We start from the raw sequence: 17,270 nt of genomic DNA on the forward strand, positions 1-17,270 counted from the left end.
GCCTGACACAACTCACAAGAGCAAGGAAATGTAAAGTTAAGCCATGTCACAGGCCATACCTTTTACTTATCCTGCGATAAGCTCTCACCTTGCTGTCACCATAACTAGTAGAAACCAATCAGCACACACCACCCCTTGAAATCTGTCCCCCAGTTATGCCTTTCTGCACACATACCTTTACCAGATTCATTTCCCCCAGCACTTGTAGTTGCAGATGTTTGAGGTAGTTAGTTGTGAGGGAGAGGGTAACGCACAAAGGGCAGATAAAAGGGGTGATGGAAGGTTGCCAACAGCTGGAAGGGCAAAGTTAAGAAAATTCAAAGAGCAGAACAACTGAAATTGTTAAATTGTATATACATTGGCCACCCGCTTTTAAAAAGAAGCAGGAATTTATTTCTCCTTTTAGGTCCTTTTTAAAAGATAATCTTACCTCTGGAATTGCTGGCAGGTTGTTGTACTTAAAAAAATTATGTAGGATCTTTTGCAGAGGGATAAGGCAAAATGCCACATTTCTTAGTGATACAGATATCACTCACTGCTTTGTCATATGCTTATGATCTATTACATCCATGCACTCACTCACACACACAAGGACACTCTGTCTTGCTGTTGTTACCAACTGGTGGCTCCCCCTATCTTCACTGATCAGGAGAGTTAGATGGGGGGGGGGGCTGGAGATGGGCTTCTGCTCATTCAAATCCGTGCTCCGATGTTGATAAGATGAGACCTAGTGTCCCCCCTGCAAGATACCCTAGCACTGTGATGTCCAATGCACTCCCTGTTCACCATATGTGATGAACAGGGATGCATATTGTGATGAATGTGGATTGGCAGGCTGGTGCAGAGGCGCAGGGATCGGCATGGTGGCTCCTTGGGTCCCATGCAGTGGTGGCAGATCAGGAGCTCAGGCACTACATCACTGGCTCAGGGGCCGTGCAGTGGCACAGCAGCTCCTGGGGCACCATGGCAACTCCTCGGGCACTGTGCCACTGGAGCCATCCAGCCCCAAGGGCTGCACAGCAGAGCAACTGAGGAGCTGCCCCACCGTGTGGCTATCTAAGCCAGCCAGGCAGCGCCCAAGCTCCTGAGCCACCTCCACCACGTGACACCTGAGGAACTGCTGCGCTGCTGTCCAAGCCACAGCACTGGCTTTCGGGGCTGGGCAGCTCCGGCGGCGCAGCTCCAGTGAGTCACTGGGGGCAAAGGGGTAGGGCTCCTGGCTGTGGGGAACAGTGCCTGGCTGCGAAGGGGGCATGTGGCAATCAGGTGTCTTCCTTTCGGACACCACTGCCCTGGCAGATTCCCTCTCGTGCAGATCTGCAGGAATTAGTCATGCATTAGTTCATGCATATGCAGAATCTGTGGCGCCTTCTTCTGGGTGTTGTCTTAATGCTGCCACACTTCAAAGAGGGTTCTTTCAAAACAGACACCTGCTGCTGACTCCAAGGTCCAGTCTTCTTTTAATGAGCCCACTTCACAGGTCTTACTGTTCTTGGATCTGGCTTCAGTCCTCCCTCCAACCACTGCAACTGTTGCTGCAGGTGCTTCCCTTTCGTGCCTTATCCATTCACGCCTCACTCACTCAACACGGTAGTTAATTAAGTAAAAGGGGAAAGATCCAGTCTGGTATAAAGACATTTTCTTTGCCTTACATAATGCAAAAGACAAAGCAAAGTTATAAATGGTCTCTGTGTAAGAGGACTTAATAATACAGGGATAGACAACAAAAAACGTAATATAAAGATTACGTAATCTTTATATTACGTAAATAAAATTAAGATTATCTATGGAAAGAATTAGTACAGAGGTTGTATGAAGATAATCTAATCATATAAAATGATTATACAGAGACGTATCTACATTGTAAAATGATTAATATAGAGATGTATTTACACTGTGCCTCCAGAATAACAGCAACTGTACTGCAGCTTTAACAGTGGAAGCATTCAGTGATGGGCTGAATGGCTCAGAGGGACTCCTTCCTAAAATTCTACCACCAAATACCCTCTCCGTGAGGGGAAGGGGAAGGTGAGAAGGTTGACCTTCCTCCAGATGATGATTGTACCAGTTGTCAAGCATTCTAAAAGGGAAAATAATCCCTGGAAGGACAGTGTTGATCCCCCTACAGAAACCTTTCCAGAGAACTATACGTGATGTAAGCTTGCTTTCCAAACACTAGCCTCTCAGGTAGATTGGGAACCTAGTGTGAGAGGTTTATTCTTGAAGAGATAAATAATGAATAGATCCTTTCCCTTTTTTCTCTCCAAGCATACACGCCTCTGGCTCCCAAGGTTTAGCCAAGGAGAAGGAAGAAAACTTAATGTGAATCCCTTGTCTAAATATTAGCAGCACATCTCACAGTCATTAACCATACTCCATAATTATGGCCAGAAAAAAACTCCACCTGCATATGAATATGTTGGATCTAATTATACCTTCCTTTTAAAATACTGAGGAAAACACCACAGTGGGTTACTTAGGCCAGTAATTTCATTAAAAAACACAACCGTGTTGATGTGCAGGGTGAAAGGTTCAGGATCTGCAGGCACAGCCTTGTTAGCAGCGTGTAATAGTCTGTGTGATTCCTCACCACAAAAAAATCAGGCTGAGCCTGAGCTTAATTGTTTAATACTCACTGGTTTAGTTTAAAAACAGATTATGGAGGTCTTTCTTTCTGTCAAAAAATTTGCAGTCAGATCTGTCAACATGGTAGGAGTCTAGTTCTGTGCACAAATGTATGTTCGATGTGTTCATGGGAACACAACAATTCTGCATGGCAGTCTGTTAGCTCTTGGTATCCATGGCTAGTAACGCAGAGTTGCACGCACAGTTATCCAGTTTATGTGTCGTAGTAATCGTGCAGACAGATGAGTTACATAACTGCACCACTTGATGAAGTAATCCTTTAAAATCTGACCCTTTTGAATGTGTAACCCCAGAAGCACTGAGCCCAATGACGAGGGAGAGTGAATGGCCTACTCTATGGCCTTGGCTGAGAGCCAGCAAGGTTACAGAAGCTTCAGATGCACTTCCTCAGCCAAGGCTGTCCAGCAGTTCATTCCAGATGAGTCCCCATCTGTAAGGCTGACAGACCTGGGTTGTCAGCAGGAGGGATGAACCTGTCACCTTACGGGCTAAAGCACTGTGCTTTACCACATGCGCTAAAAGCCCACTGCCTCTCAGCCAAGGCTGTGGAGCAGTGACTGCACTCTTCCTTGTTAGCGGCCTGAGTGCCTTTGGGGTTACATGAGTATTTTTGGTAGCAGTGGAAACTCCTCTCCCATCACCTGTGGTGTGATTTAGTAACAAAGCAAGAATTTGTCCTTATATTGTATGCTAGGGAAGTGGCCAGGCTCACTAAAAGATGTGTGAACAAGCTTAAACTTGTGACCTGAATTTCAAAAACTCCAGCTTTGTCAGGGTATTGAGATCCATGGTGTGCTTCAGGCCTCTCTCTTGCACTAAACTTCTTTCTATTGGAAATCAGTATTTATCTCTCTTCCACAAAGATTTGCACATTTAGGTGCTTCTGCACTGCCATGATTGTTCTCAGAATCTGTATTCAGGTAGCCTGATTTTGGTGCCTTTGAAATGCCTACATTGGATTAGAACAAAACAAAACAGCAGAAGTGTAGCTCTTCAAAGACTAACAAAAAGATTTATTATTAGTTATTTATTTATTAGTTAGTCTTTAAAGTGCTATATTTCTGCTGTTTTGTTTTGTTGGAGCACAGACTAACATGGCTACCTCTCTTTTACTATTCTACATTGGATTTGTATTGTGTTGTAGGTAGTCCGTCATGTCCGATGATGACGTCTTGAGCTTGCACAGGCTCATCGATTGTGGACTCGCATGCGAGGAGTCCAAGCTTTGAACGGCATTGGCATTCACAGCGGGGGCAAGGGAATCATCGTCGCTCTGTTGGTGCAGCTGCTGCTGTTCCTTTCTTCCTCTCACAAGCATCAATGAGGCATATGTGTTGCTGCTCTTCAAAGTTGTCATACGTGTGTCATACGAGAGCATGCCAGCCTGTTTGGTCTTTTGCATGTTGCTCTAGCTGATCTGGTTTTAAACCAGCATGATCAATGTTGGCCTTCACACAGACTTTATACCTTTTGCGAGGCCGACCTTGATTCCTTTTGCTCTGGGAGAGTTCACCACAGAGGAGTTGCTTAGGGATTCTTGACTCCTCCATTCATATGACGTGCCCTGTCCAGCAAAGCTGGGCTTTTAGAATCATGGCTTTGAATACTCGTCGTTCCTGCTGTGTCCAGGACTTCCAGGTTCGTAACTCTGTCCTGCCATCGAATGTGCAGTATTGACCTCAGGCTGCGTGTGTGGAAGTGCTCCAGCAGTTTTATATGTTTTCTGTACAAGGTCCAGGTTTCGCAGCCGTACAGGAGACTGGTCAGGACTACAGCCTTGTACACTTTCAGTTTAGTGGACTGTCGGATATTGTGCTGATTCAACACTTGCGCACTCAGACGTCCTGGTGCCCAGCTGGCCTGGCAGATTCTGGCATTGATTTCTTTGTCAAGGGAGCCATCATTGGCTATCACACTGCCAAGGTACTTGAACTCCACTACTGTTTTTAACTCCGTTCCTTCAATAAAGATTGAAGTGGGGAGAGCAGCAGATCCTGGAGCAGGTTGAAACAGTGCCTCGGTCTTTCCTAGGCTGATGGTCAAACCACAGAGGTGAGTGGCATCAGCAAACTTGTTGATGACGAGCTGGAGATCAGATTCCTTGTGTGCCATTAGTGCACAGTCGTCAGCAAAAACGGCTTCAAGGAAGAGCCTCTCAAGCATCTTGGTTTTAGCATTCAGACGATGAAGGTCGAAAAGTGACCCATCAAGTCTGTATTTTATGTAGACTCCATGGTCCAGGTCCCCAACTGCGTGGCTGAGGACACACGTGAAAAAGAGGTTGAATAACACTGGGGCCAGCATGCACCCTTGCTTCACACCATTGGATATCTGAAATGGATCTGAGGACTCGCCATTTGAGAGAACAAAGCCAGTTATGTCATCGTGGAACAGGTGTATGAGGTTAACGAATCTTCTCGAGCAGCCAAGTTTTGAGAGGATAATCCACACGGCTTCTCTGTTGATGGTGCCAAACGCCTTGGTCAGGTCTATAAAGACAGCATACAGATCCAAGTTCTGCTCTATGCACTTTTCCTGGACTTGACGAACAGCAAAGATCATGTCAATGGTGCTGCAGCCTGGGCAAAAACGACAGCGTGCCTCTGGTAGGTTCTCCTCTGAGATGCTAGTGATCAGACAGTTGAGGATGACTTGAGCCAAGATCTTCCCAGCAGTACAGAGAAGGGAGATGCCCCGGTAATTTCCACAGTCAGTTTTGTTGCCCTTGTTCTTGAAGAGCAAGATGATTGTGGAATCCTTAAAGTCTTTGGGCATGTCGTCTTCTTCCCAGATGCTGATCAGGATGTTGTGAAATGCTTCAAGTGACACTGGTCCTGCCACTTTGAAAATTTCAGCAGGGATACTGTCCATCCCAGGGGCTTTGCCAAAGCTGGTCTGGCTGATTGCCTTTTTGACCTCATCTGTTGTAGGGGACAGGTCAAGACTGTCTATTGTGGGTTTCCGAGGGATCTGGTCTAGGGCCACAGGGTCAATAATGGAGGGTCTGTTGAGAAGGCTGCTGAAGTGCTCTCTCCACCTATTGTTGATGCTGTTCTTCTTCCTCAGAAGGGTCATGCCATCTGCAGACAGGAGAGGTGTAGTAACTTGGCTTTGAAGGTCCATATATAGCTCTGATAGCACTGAAGAACAGCTTGGAGTTCTTGGTGTCAGCGAAGTATTGGACTTCATCAGCTTTACTCTCCCACCACTCATCTTGCATTTTGTGAAGTGCTGTTTGTGCCTGGCCCTGAAGGTGTTTGAAACTATCATGTTTGGAGATTGAGGACTAATCGTTTTGCCAGAGCGGAAATGCGTTCTGTTTTCCCTCTAAGATCTTCAAGATGGCTTCATCATTTTCATCAAACCAGTCTTGGTGAACTCTCTTTTTCAGTCCTAGTGTTGACTTGGCTGACTCCATCACCAGGGTTTTGAACTGGTCCCACTTTGTGTTGGGTCTCCAGTCAGAGGTCCATGGGATGTCAGCACTTCATCAAGGAAGGCTGCAAATTTCTCAATGACCAGTATGTTGCAGCTTCCTGATGCTGAAGGAGGGACCAACAACCTTTAGCTTCTTGCAGTGCAGTGGTGTGATGTGCAGCATAAGGACTGATCTGACAAGTCGATGATCAGTCCAGCTCTTAGCTCCCCTCATGGCCCTGGTGATCTTAACATCTCAAATGTCCCACCTGCGACCGATAACATAGTCAGTCAAGTGCCACTGTTTTGATCTCATGTGCATCCATGTGGTCTTGTATTTATCGGCTTGCCTGAAGAGAGTGTTGGTAATTGTCAGGTCATTTTCTGCACACAAGCTCAGCAGAAGGCAGCCATTGGCATTCCTGTTACCAACACCATGATGCCCCAGCACCCCTTTCCAAGTCCTACAGTCCTTGCCAACCCTGGCATTGAAGCCATCCAACAGGAGAAGCTTTTCACTAGGAGGAGTTGCTTTCACAAGATGGTCAAGGTCCTCAGAGAAACTTTCTTTTGCTTCGTCGCTGCTAGTCAGTGTGGGGGCATAAGCGTTGATGACTGTAACATGGCAAGAACCATTAAGGGGGAAGCAGAGCTTGATCAGATGCTTTCTGATGCAAGTTGGTAGGTCAGGAAGCTGGTGCAGAAGTGACGTCTTGATGGCAAGTCCCACTCCGTGGATTCTGTCTTCATTTTCTGGCCTGCCTTTCCAGAAGAAGGTGTAACCTCCTTTTGGTTCGCAGATGGATCCTTCCTCTGCCAGCCTGGTCTCGTTCACGGTGGCTATGTCAGTGTTATAACATGCCAGTTCTCTCGCTACAAGGGCCGTTCTTCTCTCAGGCCTTATAGCATTCTCTCTGTCCAAGAGGGTGCAAACATTCCATGCTGCAAATATCTTTCTTTTCACTGTTTTTCAACTGCTGTGAGGGTAAAACTGCCAGCTGTGGCATGCTGACCATTTTGGTTGGGACAAGCAATTTTTGGGACACCTTTTCAAGTCCCTTCCCTCATTTTGAGGGTGAGCAGTGCTGTTCCTAAAAAAGCCTGCTCAGTCGCCTAGGATGCTGCCGAACTCCTCTGTCATCCCAGGGTCAGAGTCAAGTGACCAAAGTCCACAAGCCGCCTACGTGCAGGTTTGGAGCTACAAATCCCAGTGGTCACCTCCACCTGTCGCTTCACCCCTCTGCCATCGCCATAGGAATTTGAGGTAGAGAGAAGTGATGAGAATGTGCAAAGAACCTGTGCAGGAGAATGTTTAAAGTGGAAAAGCCATTGCACAGGGGCACTTCCACTCTCTCGACCTCAGAAGCCTGGTTCCAGTGGTACGAAAAGTCATCACGGCTGGGACTTCCTAGGCTGCAGTGGATGGCTATGCCGTCTTTGGTGCCTTGTCATGCCCTTCGCTCTCCACAGAACATTGCAGAACCGCCCTCCTAGTCGTTGGATCTTGCTGTTGATCTCATCCGTCCAGTCCACCGGAGCCAACTTTGCATGCTGGGATAGGCAATTCCCTATCTCACTGCAGGTTTCAGACCTGTAGGCTACCCTCACCTGGTTTAGCCCACCTGTCGAAGTGATATATCGGGGTGTGGCCGCAGCATCCTACAGCTTCTTGGAGCCACGGGTGAGAGCTGGGTGCCTGCTGGGGACCAAAGGTGCACAAACTGCCCCAAAGAGACACAAGGCCCCACACCAGAGGTGTTACCCTTCCCTGGACACCCCATACACCCCACATTCACCACATTGGATTAGACTACATGTAAAGCTCTGAAGTTTCCTGCTCTGCTGGGGAACCTGCTCAATCTTTCTCACACAGGTCTTGTAACTCATTTGCATTGCAGGTGAGATCTGAACCTTTCCCCTCTGACCTGCTAACCTTCCAATCCATATGATCACCCTCACCCTGAAAGCAAACAAGATCTTCAAGGAGAGAGAAATGTGCTGGCCATTTGCTTAAGAACTTGCATGGCAAGATGGAGGGCACAGAAAGAGCACTGCACACACACAAGCAGTTCTGCGTCTGCTCCCGCAGGGGTCACTGTTTGCAAGAGATAGCAGTTAGTACAATAGTAACAGAGAGGGAGCCATGCTTGTCTATACACTATCAAAACAAAAAGCAGTCAAGTAGCACTTTAAAGACCAGCAAAATAATTTATTAAGTGAGCTTTTGTGGGACAGACCCACTTCTTCAGGTATGGTCTGTCCCACAAAAGCTCACCTAGCTCAATTGTTCCTCGCTGTCTAATTGTCCAATGGCCTGGCCCCAATACCCCATTCTCTCTGCAATTACCCTGCACATGAAGGCATGGAACTGGGGAAATAAGTGAAACAGAGCAGAACTGAGAGTCATCAGAGACAGGCAGTGAAAACTGGAAGGGAAAACAAATCAGGGAAACAAAGGACCCAAAGCAGGTGAGGAAAAGAAAACTGGTGGAGGGAGGGAAACAAGAGGAAGAGAGGGATGTGTCAAGAGCCAGGAAAGGTGAAGGACCAATAGTGAAGGCAGGGAATGAGGCTGAGAGAGACACAGAGGACTGAAGGTCAGTGTGGTAATAGAAAAAACCCAAGTGGGTAAGAAGGAGGTAGAGAAAAAAGCAAGAAGGGAAGGCTTCCCTGAAGGTGGGGAAAGAGGAACTGAGAGTCCAAGGAAGGAGTGAGGGGAACAGAAGAGAACAGGACCTGGAAAACAGACAATAGGAAGTGAAAGTAACCTACTGTGGGGAGAGGAGAATCATAGAGGGGAAGCAAAGGTTACTGAATGTACTAAAAATAAGAGGGAACATTCTATGTCTTAAACAGAGACACAAACCAGTTCATTTAAATCTGCTACAAGTAAGCTTACAACCAACCAACCTGTTTTGAAAAATTCTGGGGACAACAGTTGGATTTAAACTAATAAACACTCCCTTGCAGTGTCTGCAACCCAAACATTACAGCAGAGAACCTTTAAAAGAAAGTAACTTCATTCATTTTCACTGTCTGGGCTGACAGAAATGTGTAAATTAAAGCTGGGGGCAGGGGGAATCTGCGGCCCCTGGGCAGGACACAGTTCATCAGGGATAGCCACTGGCAGGCATGCTTTGTCGCATGAGGCCAAAGTATGGTGCTGGCCAATGAGAGCTGCGAGAGGTGGTGTGAGCTAAGCCACCACTTACCACAGCTCCCATTGGCCAGGAATCGTGAACCATGGCCACGGGGAGCTGTGGGACTCCATGCCACTAAGGCATACAAAGCGTCTGGTGGTGGGCAAACCACATGTGGCTCGTGTTCTGCAGGTTCCCCATCCCTGAATTAATTAAAAAGCATAAATTATGACAAGCAAACTGGATTCTTCACTTTCTTTCAACTGAGTGTGGTTAATTAAATGCCTTTATTTATAGCAAGTGGCTTTTTAGTGTACAAATAAAAAATAAAGTTAGTTATAAACACCTCAGTTTAGATGTTTTAGCCTATTTTATCTTACCCTCCAAATGGAAACATTCTTTTCCACTCAGTTGTAGATGATAAACCGGTCATGTTTCGTTGCCAGTTAACTCCATGCAAAACTGATCTATAAAACAAATTGGTGAGCCTAAAAACATAGCTTAACAATTAACATCACTGTTTCTCACTACATCAATTTAAAATTAGTATGTTTTGTTAAAACTTATTAGCAGGTGACATGCTGTGAGCTGCTGCTTTGTTACTCCAGGTCTTGGATCTCTGAGAAGATTAATACCAGCTACAGCAGTTGCTGCTCTATAATTTGTCATCTTAATGTCAGAGGAGGAGCAGTGATTGAGAGGCTGGCCTCACACAAGCAGATATTTCATAAATTACTCAGCTGCAAAGCATTCTTTTTCTGCCCTGGGCAGAAACTTTGATGAAGGAAACTATCTCTGGCACAAAAGAAAGCTAAAGCTAATATAAAGACATGGGGACTGATCCAGATACCCATCCCATTGAACTCAGCAGTAGTTGACCCACCATTTAAATGGGAGCAGCACTTCAAAGAGAAAGCAATCTGTCATAAAAATTCCAAAGGTGCAATCCTAACACTGTCATTGTCTATGACATAAGCTAAGGGATGAACGACATCTGCCCCACAAAATGGTACTGAATGGGTGGGGGGGTCCGTTCAGCATCAGCCATGTTGTACCTATGGAGATGTCTAAATTGCAATCACAGGTGTGACCTCAGCAGAGCAAACAAACCCAAATTAGCATAAATTTAGCTAGCTTGGGTTCCAGAATAGTGAAGCTGCAACAACACAGGCTAGCCCAGTAAGTAATTATCCAGGGTTCCAGACTGGTTTGTGCAGCCTGTGCTGAAATGGTTTCACAGCTCAGGGACTCAAACTAGTACTACACAAGTTGCACTCCCGGCATATTCTGTGTGATTGTCTGACCTCAACCCCTGTCAGCAATCCATGACTCGGCCATGCTGGATGCTAGAAAGGATAACAGAGAGGCCCGATCCCTATGCACTTTTCTTGGTCCTGGAGAGGGGCAGATTATTCTGATGCTTAGCCATAATGATGCTCAGAGGGATTCTGTCCCAGAGCCCCATATTGAATGACTATCTATTTATCTTTATCTGTCTGCATTACCACAGTATCAGTGCATCCCACCATTGTTAATTGTACTTACCCTGACAATAGCCCCTAAATTTAGAGAGGTATTATTAATTCCATTTTGCAGGCAGGAAACAAAACCACAGCAAGGCTAAACGACTAGCAGAAGTGACGCAGGAGGTGTCAGTGATATTTCCGAGCACTGTCAGTAGCACCCTGGATGCCCTCAAGAAGTAGCAAGCCAGTGGCCTCCTGGGTTTTATTTAATATGCCTTCTGTTCTGCCTTTGGGCTTTACTCCCAGCAGTGGTTACAATGCCTGTGCACGGTTTGGATGATCTGGCTGCTGCCTTAGAAATTTGCCAGCCACTTTTGAAATTTTATCTCTGATTTGGAATTGAGGTCAGAGTCATCTTTGAAACAGTAGTTCCTGTGTCCTCTAGGACAGATTTCTTTATATACTTGCCATTTGTTGGAGTCTAAGATGCTGTAATACTTTTGCATTTATTATTTATTTACTTAATTTATTGTTATCTTTGCACTGGGTCCACAGGGTCCTTTGCACTGGGTCCTCTACAGAAACCTTGGATTTAAAGAGTACCAATAAGCGATTAAGAGATTACCTGCAGCTTTACAGGTAAATGTTATACCACACAGGGATTATGGATTATGGGTGCACCTGACAGCAGCTCCACAGTTAGGCTTTCATTCTAAACATACCCTTCAATTAGAAGAAATTCCTGTTTTTCTCAAAATGTAGATGGTCTCTAAGCATAAAATTTCACAGTTCTCATCTTTGTGCCATTTTGCATTTCGATGGAGTTTTTGGTTGGTGTGTCTTTACAAATGTTGAAAATTGGACTGGTTGCCTAGGATGAGTCTAGAGATGCATGTAGCAGCACTGTGAACACTAGACAGATTCAAGAAAACAAAAAAGGGCCCTCTTACAGCATCTTCACCCCCCGAATAAGGCAGAATCCTCTCCTGGCTTTCTGTTCTGGAGTTGTGTGTAGGTTTTCATTCAGTAGCAGGACTGGTCAGATCTCTCCCTCCCAAAGCCCTTATGCACCAGTTAAGGCCCTCTTAAACCACTCCAGTTTAAATACCCTAGGATATTACTCCATCCTGTTTCTGCCAGGGCGCTGTGTATCTAAATGATGGAATATCGGCTTGAGAATATTCTGGAAAGTTCTGTGGCAGTAGGCTTTCACCTGGCAGTTCTTAGAATGTTGGGATGCTGAATACCAGAGCTCCTGGACTAAGAGGAGACAAACTAGCTGTGAGGGTGACAGGAGTCCCCTGAGTCCCATATGGGGACCAAGGAAAGAAATATCGCGCACCGAGCAAAAGGTTGCTTTGCTGTCTTATGAGTAAACCAGACTTTCTGTGCCGGAGAGAGAGGCTGTTCTCTGTGTGTGGCAGGAGGCTGGACAGGCAAGAAGATGGCATGGAGGACAGGACGGACACAGAGTCATCTTCTGTGGCATGGGAGAGCAGAGGCTGCTCCATGGCAGCATAGAGGAGTTTTAGTGCTGCCGCTTGTCAGTGGCTGATCCCATGAGGAACCCAGGTCTGCTCCCAGCAGAACAGCAGAGTCAACATGTTGCTTCAGTTAGGACGGGAAGGAGAGGGAAAGAAAAGAAAAGAGAATAAAGTTGCAGCTGTCGGGGTAAGAGCAGGAGAATGAAAAAGGCGGAACAAAGAATTGTGACTGTATTAGTAACAAACTACAGGGAGAAGCTGGAGGTGAAAAGAATAGTTAGCGCAAACAGGAGAAAAATATTTAACAGAAGCCAACCAGGAGACATCATTTTACTGAGCAGTTTATTCTAAGCAAAAGAAAACCATTAGACGAGAATTTGCTTTCATGAATAATTGGATACTTGCTGCAGCTCGGCTTTGGCAGGACCTGTGGCAACATCCTCATATCATAATCAACAGCTCTGTTGCTCAGCTTCAAATCAGTAGCATCAACCCTGCAGGCTGTGTGGTAAAATAATGATGCGCTCTGGGAGGCGGTAGGCAGAGACACTGGTGAAGAAGTGGAGAAATGCCTGCCAATTGCTTCTCCTATGCACAGGTGAAAAATCATTAGGACTAGGTGATGTTACCCGTCACATAAGATCCCTTAAAACTTGTTTAACAATCAACAGAACAAGCAGCTATGAAATGTCCTTTTATGTTTGAGGTTCAGTTGCTGATGCTGTGACCAGATGCATTCCCCTCTTGTGGATTGGATCTTGGTTGCAGATTGAATATGCTCACTTCTCCCAGAATGTGTATGTTATGTGCAAGTTCCTCTCTCAGCTCTTGAAATAGTCCACACACAGTTCTAGCAAGCAAAAATAAATCAACATTCAACTTTCCTCACCTGGTTAGAGAAAAAACTCTAATCAAATTGGAAATATGTACATGATAACCTGTACTTACTAATTCTTCCTTATCCACAGGGTACTGAGCTCACTTACTAAAAGGGGGTTGCTGAGCCTTTTCCCTATTCCTTATCACAGAAGCAGGGGCCTGGATGGGATCTTGTGAGGTCATCAAGTCTAGTCCCCTGCAGTTATGGCAGGATTATTTTTTAATCTATCCATAAACACGTATTTGTCTAACATGATTTAAAAAATATTCAGTGGTGGAGATTCCACAACCTCCCTAGGCAATATTCCAATCGTTAACCACCCTGACAGTTAGGAAGTATTTCCTAATGTCCAACCTAAACTTCTCTTGCTACAATTTAGATCCGCTTTTTCTTGGCGTAGCCTCAGAGGTTAAGAACAGTGTTTCGCCCTTGTCTTTGTTACAGCTTTTTATGTACTTGAAAAAAGATACATCCCTTTCCAGTCTTCTCTTTTCCACACGAAACAAAGCCAGTATTTTTTTTCCATCTTCACTCATAGGTCATGTTTTCTAGACCTTTCCTCATTTCTGTTGCTCTTTTCTGACTTTTTCCAATTTACCACATTTTTCTTAAAATGTGGTACCCAGAACTGGACACAATACTCCAGCCGAGAACTAATTATTGCAGAATACAGTAGTGTCTTAGTAGTATGGTACATTGTCTTACTTATAACATTTCTGATAATACATCCCAGAATATGCACTTTCGTGTATAAGGTGCCACAGGACTTCTTGTTCTTCCTAGGTAGTCATTTCCCATTTTGTATAGATGCAACTCCTTACTTCCCTATTTTAATAAATTAGAAAAGGGTAAATTTAGTACCAATCTTGTGGAATTTCTCCCACCTTCTATGACTTTTGAAAGATAATTCCTAATGACTCAGACATGTGCCAGTTTCTTGTATATTCTAGAGTGCATTTCATTGGGCAACGGTGACTTGAAAACATCTAACTTGTCTAAGTAATTTTAACTTTTTCGTTCCCTATTTCACCCTCTGAGTCTATCTCATTTTCATGGGCATTCACGATGTGAAACTAGAACAAAGTCATTAAATCATCATGGAAGAAAATGGTCAGTGTTCAAACTGTGCTGAACCACTGGAGCACAGATTAGATCAACAGCTGCTCGAGCAAATGTAGCCCAAATAACAGCTTCATGATAAATTGGATCATGCTTGATTCATGCTTGGTGGAGTTAAATCAAACTAGGCTGGAGCAGACAAGCTCCTTTTGTAAATTGTATAAAAACAAGGCAATATCTAGGCAAGGACCTATAACTTGGGGAACAATCCGGGTTTTCTGGAGGGCACATGCTGTTTTATAATGTGAGAAATAAATGTGAGAGTCTTTCTCCTAGCAGTAATTATGTATAGCTTCCATTTTATTAGGAGTACTACATGTTGCCATCTAAATGATGAACAATATTTACTACCATCTGTTATTTCAATATTATTATGATTTTTATAGTGCCCAAATGTGCCTCACATTTTACAGACACATAAGAAGAAAGCATGAAAATGAGTTTACAATCTAAATAGGCAACACGCAGACCACAAAGAGAAAAACAATTGGATACACATCTAGGCTATGTCCACACTACAACTATCTGTCAACTGAAGTTACTGTCGGAAGGCATTTTCTGGCTAAACTTCTGTCGACAGATTGCATCTACACACAAAATCAGATTGCAAAAGGGATTCACTCTGTCGACAGAAAGCGGCCACACGCTCCAGCTGCTTTGTCAACAGAAACAGCCCCGAAACCCCAGAAGACAGAGTCACATGGAGCCCCAGCCCTTCTAGGACTGCTGGCCCAGCGTGCCCGTAAAGGACCCCCCACCCCCGACCCAAGTTCCCTGCCCATGCCAAGACTTGCCTACCTCCTTGAGGGAAAGCAAAGCTGCTGCAGGGCTTCCTAGCCATCTGTGAGTTCTTTTCTGACTGCAGGTGTGCCAGAGCGGTCCCCGGGGTTGGCCTGGACCAACCAACAGCTGCTGCAAATACTGCCAGTGATCGTGCTGGCCATCTTCCACTGCATCTGGGGGGATGAGCCTGCCAGCTGGCCTGCAGAGCGTGACTGGCGTGCCCCAGTGCCCCACCTGCCCTCGCCCTCTCAGGAGCTCAGGTGGGTCTGGAGGCACACTACTAGCTCTGACTGGTGGGACTGGCTGGTCATGGGGCAATAGGATGACCAGCAGTGGCTCCAGCATTTCCAGATGCACAAGTAATGTATCGCTCAGCCACATCCCCTACATGGGGTCGGGAGGCGGGGGGCGGTAGAGAGAGGGGGAGTGGGGAGAAGGGGCCTTCCTAAGGGGAGTCTTGGGAGGTGGGGGCAGGGGTGCAAGGGGGGATAGGATGGAGGAGAAGCCCCATCCTCAGGGGACTCTTCTGCCCCATCCTCACACAGGCCTGCTGCCAGCGGAGGCAGCCTCCCCACACAGGCTCCTGGAGAGCTCAGGTGTGGGGAGGAGAACAGTAGAGGGCAGGGGAGCACTCTCTCCCCTGGTCTCTCAAATGCCTGGGCCACCCTGGCCTCCCAGATGGCAAGGAGTTGATCAGTCCTGGCCAGACACCGTCCGAGGCCTGCTCCCGTCGCCACTGCTGGTCTTCCCACAGCCGCTGCGCCAAAAGGTCGTTGTACAGCCGCAGGGCAGCTGCGCATCCCCACAAGATGGCATTGTCATGCCGGAGATGGTCCCTCCAGCCATGGGCCGACCTTGGTGGTGGTGAGGTGCGATCCCTGTGGGGCACGACTCCTGGGCTGGCCAGCTCTGAGACCAGGATAGGGCTGGCTGGCCCTGATAGTGTGGTGGGGCTGGCCCAGCCCTCGGACAGTGCAGAAGTAAGGAGAGAGAGGGAGACGGTGAGTCCTTCCCTCAGCACAGCCCTTAAGGCCCCCCATCCACGCCCTCCAGCAGCAGCAGCCCCCACCCCTGGGCCATGGAATGGAGCTGTCCCAAGTGCATACGCCTCTGCCCCTTTCCCAGGGACCCTGTGCTGTTTCAAGGACTGGGCTGACAGCTGCGCCACCCCTCCCCCACCGAATGGGCTAGCGGCCTGAGAGGGCTAGCCCCAGAGGGGTTCCCACATGGGTGGTGGGTGAGCTGGGCACAGGTTCGCCCTCCCCAGGGCCCGCCCACATGCATGCAGTCTGCGGAGCTATTCGCAGGGCCGGGTGCTCTCTGTTACCTGCAGGCATGCCCACAAGCTGAGAGATGCACCCTTTGGTGGTGTGTGTGGGGGCAGGTCGTTAATTGTTTCGCCATCCCGCTCCCAGCAGTAGCAGAAGCAGGCTGTGACCCCCTGACCCCAGGGCCCCAGGGCTCAGGCAGCCCCCCCTCCCATGGCACTGGCAGCGGACTGGCACCTGTGACCAGGGGCAGCCTGCTGGATCCTGGTGGGACATGCTGCCATGCATATGGGTGGGCCTGCAGTATGGGTTCCCACCCAAGCTGGCCTGGCAAGGCTCACAGCATGCCCCATCTTCACACACGCCCGTGCACCAAGGTGTGCGACCCATGGGGTACCACAAGACAGTCCCTCAAAGAGATCCAGAGATGCCCTGGAGGTTGCCTTGGTGGAGGCACCCCAAGTTCAGGAAATGGTCAGGCTTCCCTGGCTAGACTCAGGGTCTGTGGGTGGCTCCAGCAGGGTTCCTGGCTCCTTCAGCTCTGACTGCATGGCCTTTGGGCTGCGGGCACCATCCCTGCCCCCCAGGAACTGGCTGGGCTCATTGTGATAGGGGCATGTGCCCATCCCTGCTCCTGGCCTCCACAGCATCTCCAGGCCCATATGTAGCCTTGATGGAGTTTCTTCACTTTGGCCTGCACCTGATCCAGGATGCAGGCAGGGTGGCCACAAGCCACCAGGGCTGCAGTGAGATGGGTGTACCTCGAGGCTTTGCGGCACTTGGCCGTGGGGTCAAGGAGAATGGTCTCCTCACCCCAGAGGACCAGCAGGTCCCAGAGCTCTGGCCCAGACTAAAAGGGGTCCTACTTCTTAGATCCCCAGGGTGGGTCCTGGAACCCCTAGGATGCATCCTGCAAGGGGCCGGGGGGGGTCTCAGGCAGCCTCCATCATTTTTTTGTGTCTGGGGAGAGGCTGTGAGGGCATAAATCTAAGAACATGCTAGCCCTGATGCTCGCATACACTCAGCTTTCTGCATGGGTTTTCCAGGGCTCCCTGTGCCTTTAAAAG

At 47.4% G+C, this 17,270-nt stretch overlaps 1 long non-coding RNA gene across 1 annotated transcript; it reads right to left on the bottom strand.

Moving 5' to 3' along the window:
- Window positions 1-12,968: 12,968 nt before the first annotated feature.
- LOC142017529 (uncharacterized) lies at window positions 12,969-15,056 on the bottom strand. Its single transcript, XR_012646552.1, has 3 exons — window positions 14,951-15,056; window positions 13,739-13,858; window positions 12,969-13,003 (listed from the first exon to the last, which is right to left on the bottom strand). It is a non-coding gene; the product is annotated as an uncharacterized LOC142017529 (long non-coding RNA).
- Between the last annotated feature and the right edge of the window lie 2,214 nt (window positions 15,057-17,270).

Source organism: Carettochelys insculpta, chromosome 9 (assembly GCF_033958435.1).
Source record: "Carettochelys insculpta isolate YL-2023 chromosome 9, ASM3395843v1, whole genome shotgun sequence".
In the NCBI taxonomy this organism is placed as follows: domain Eukaryota; kingdom Metazoa; phylum Chordata; order Testudines; family Carettochelyidae; genus Carettochelys; species Carettochelys insculpta.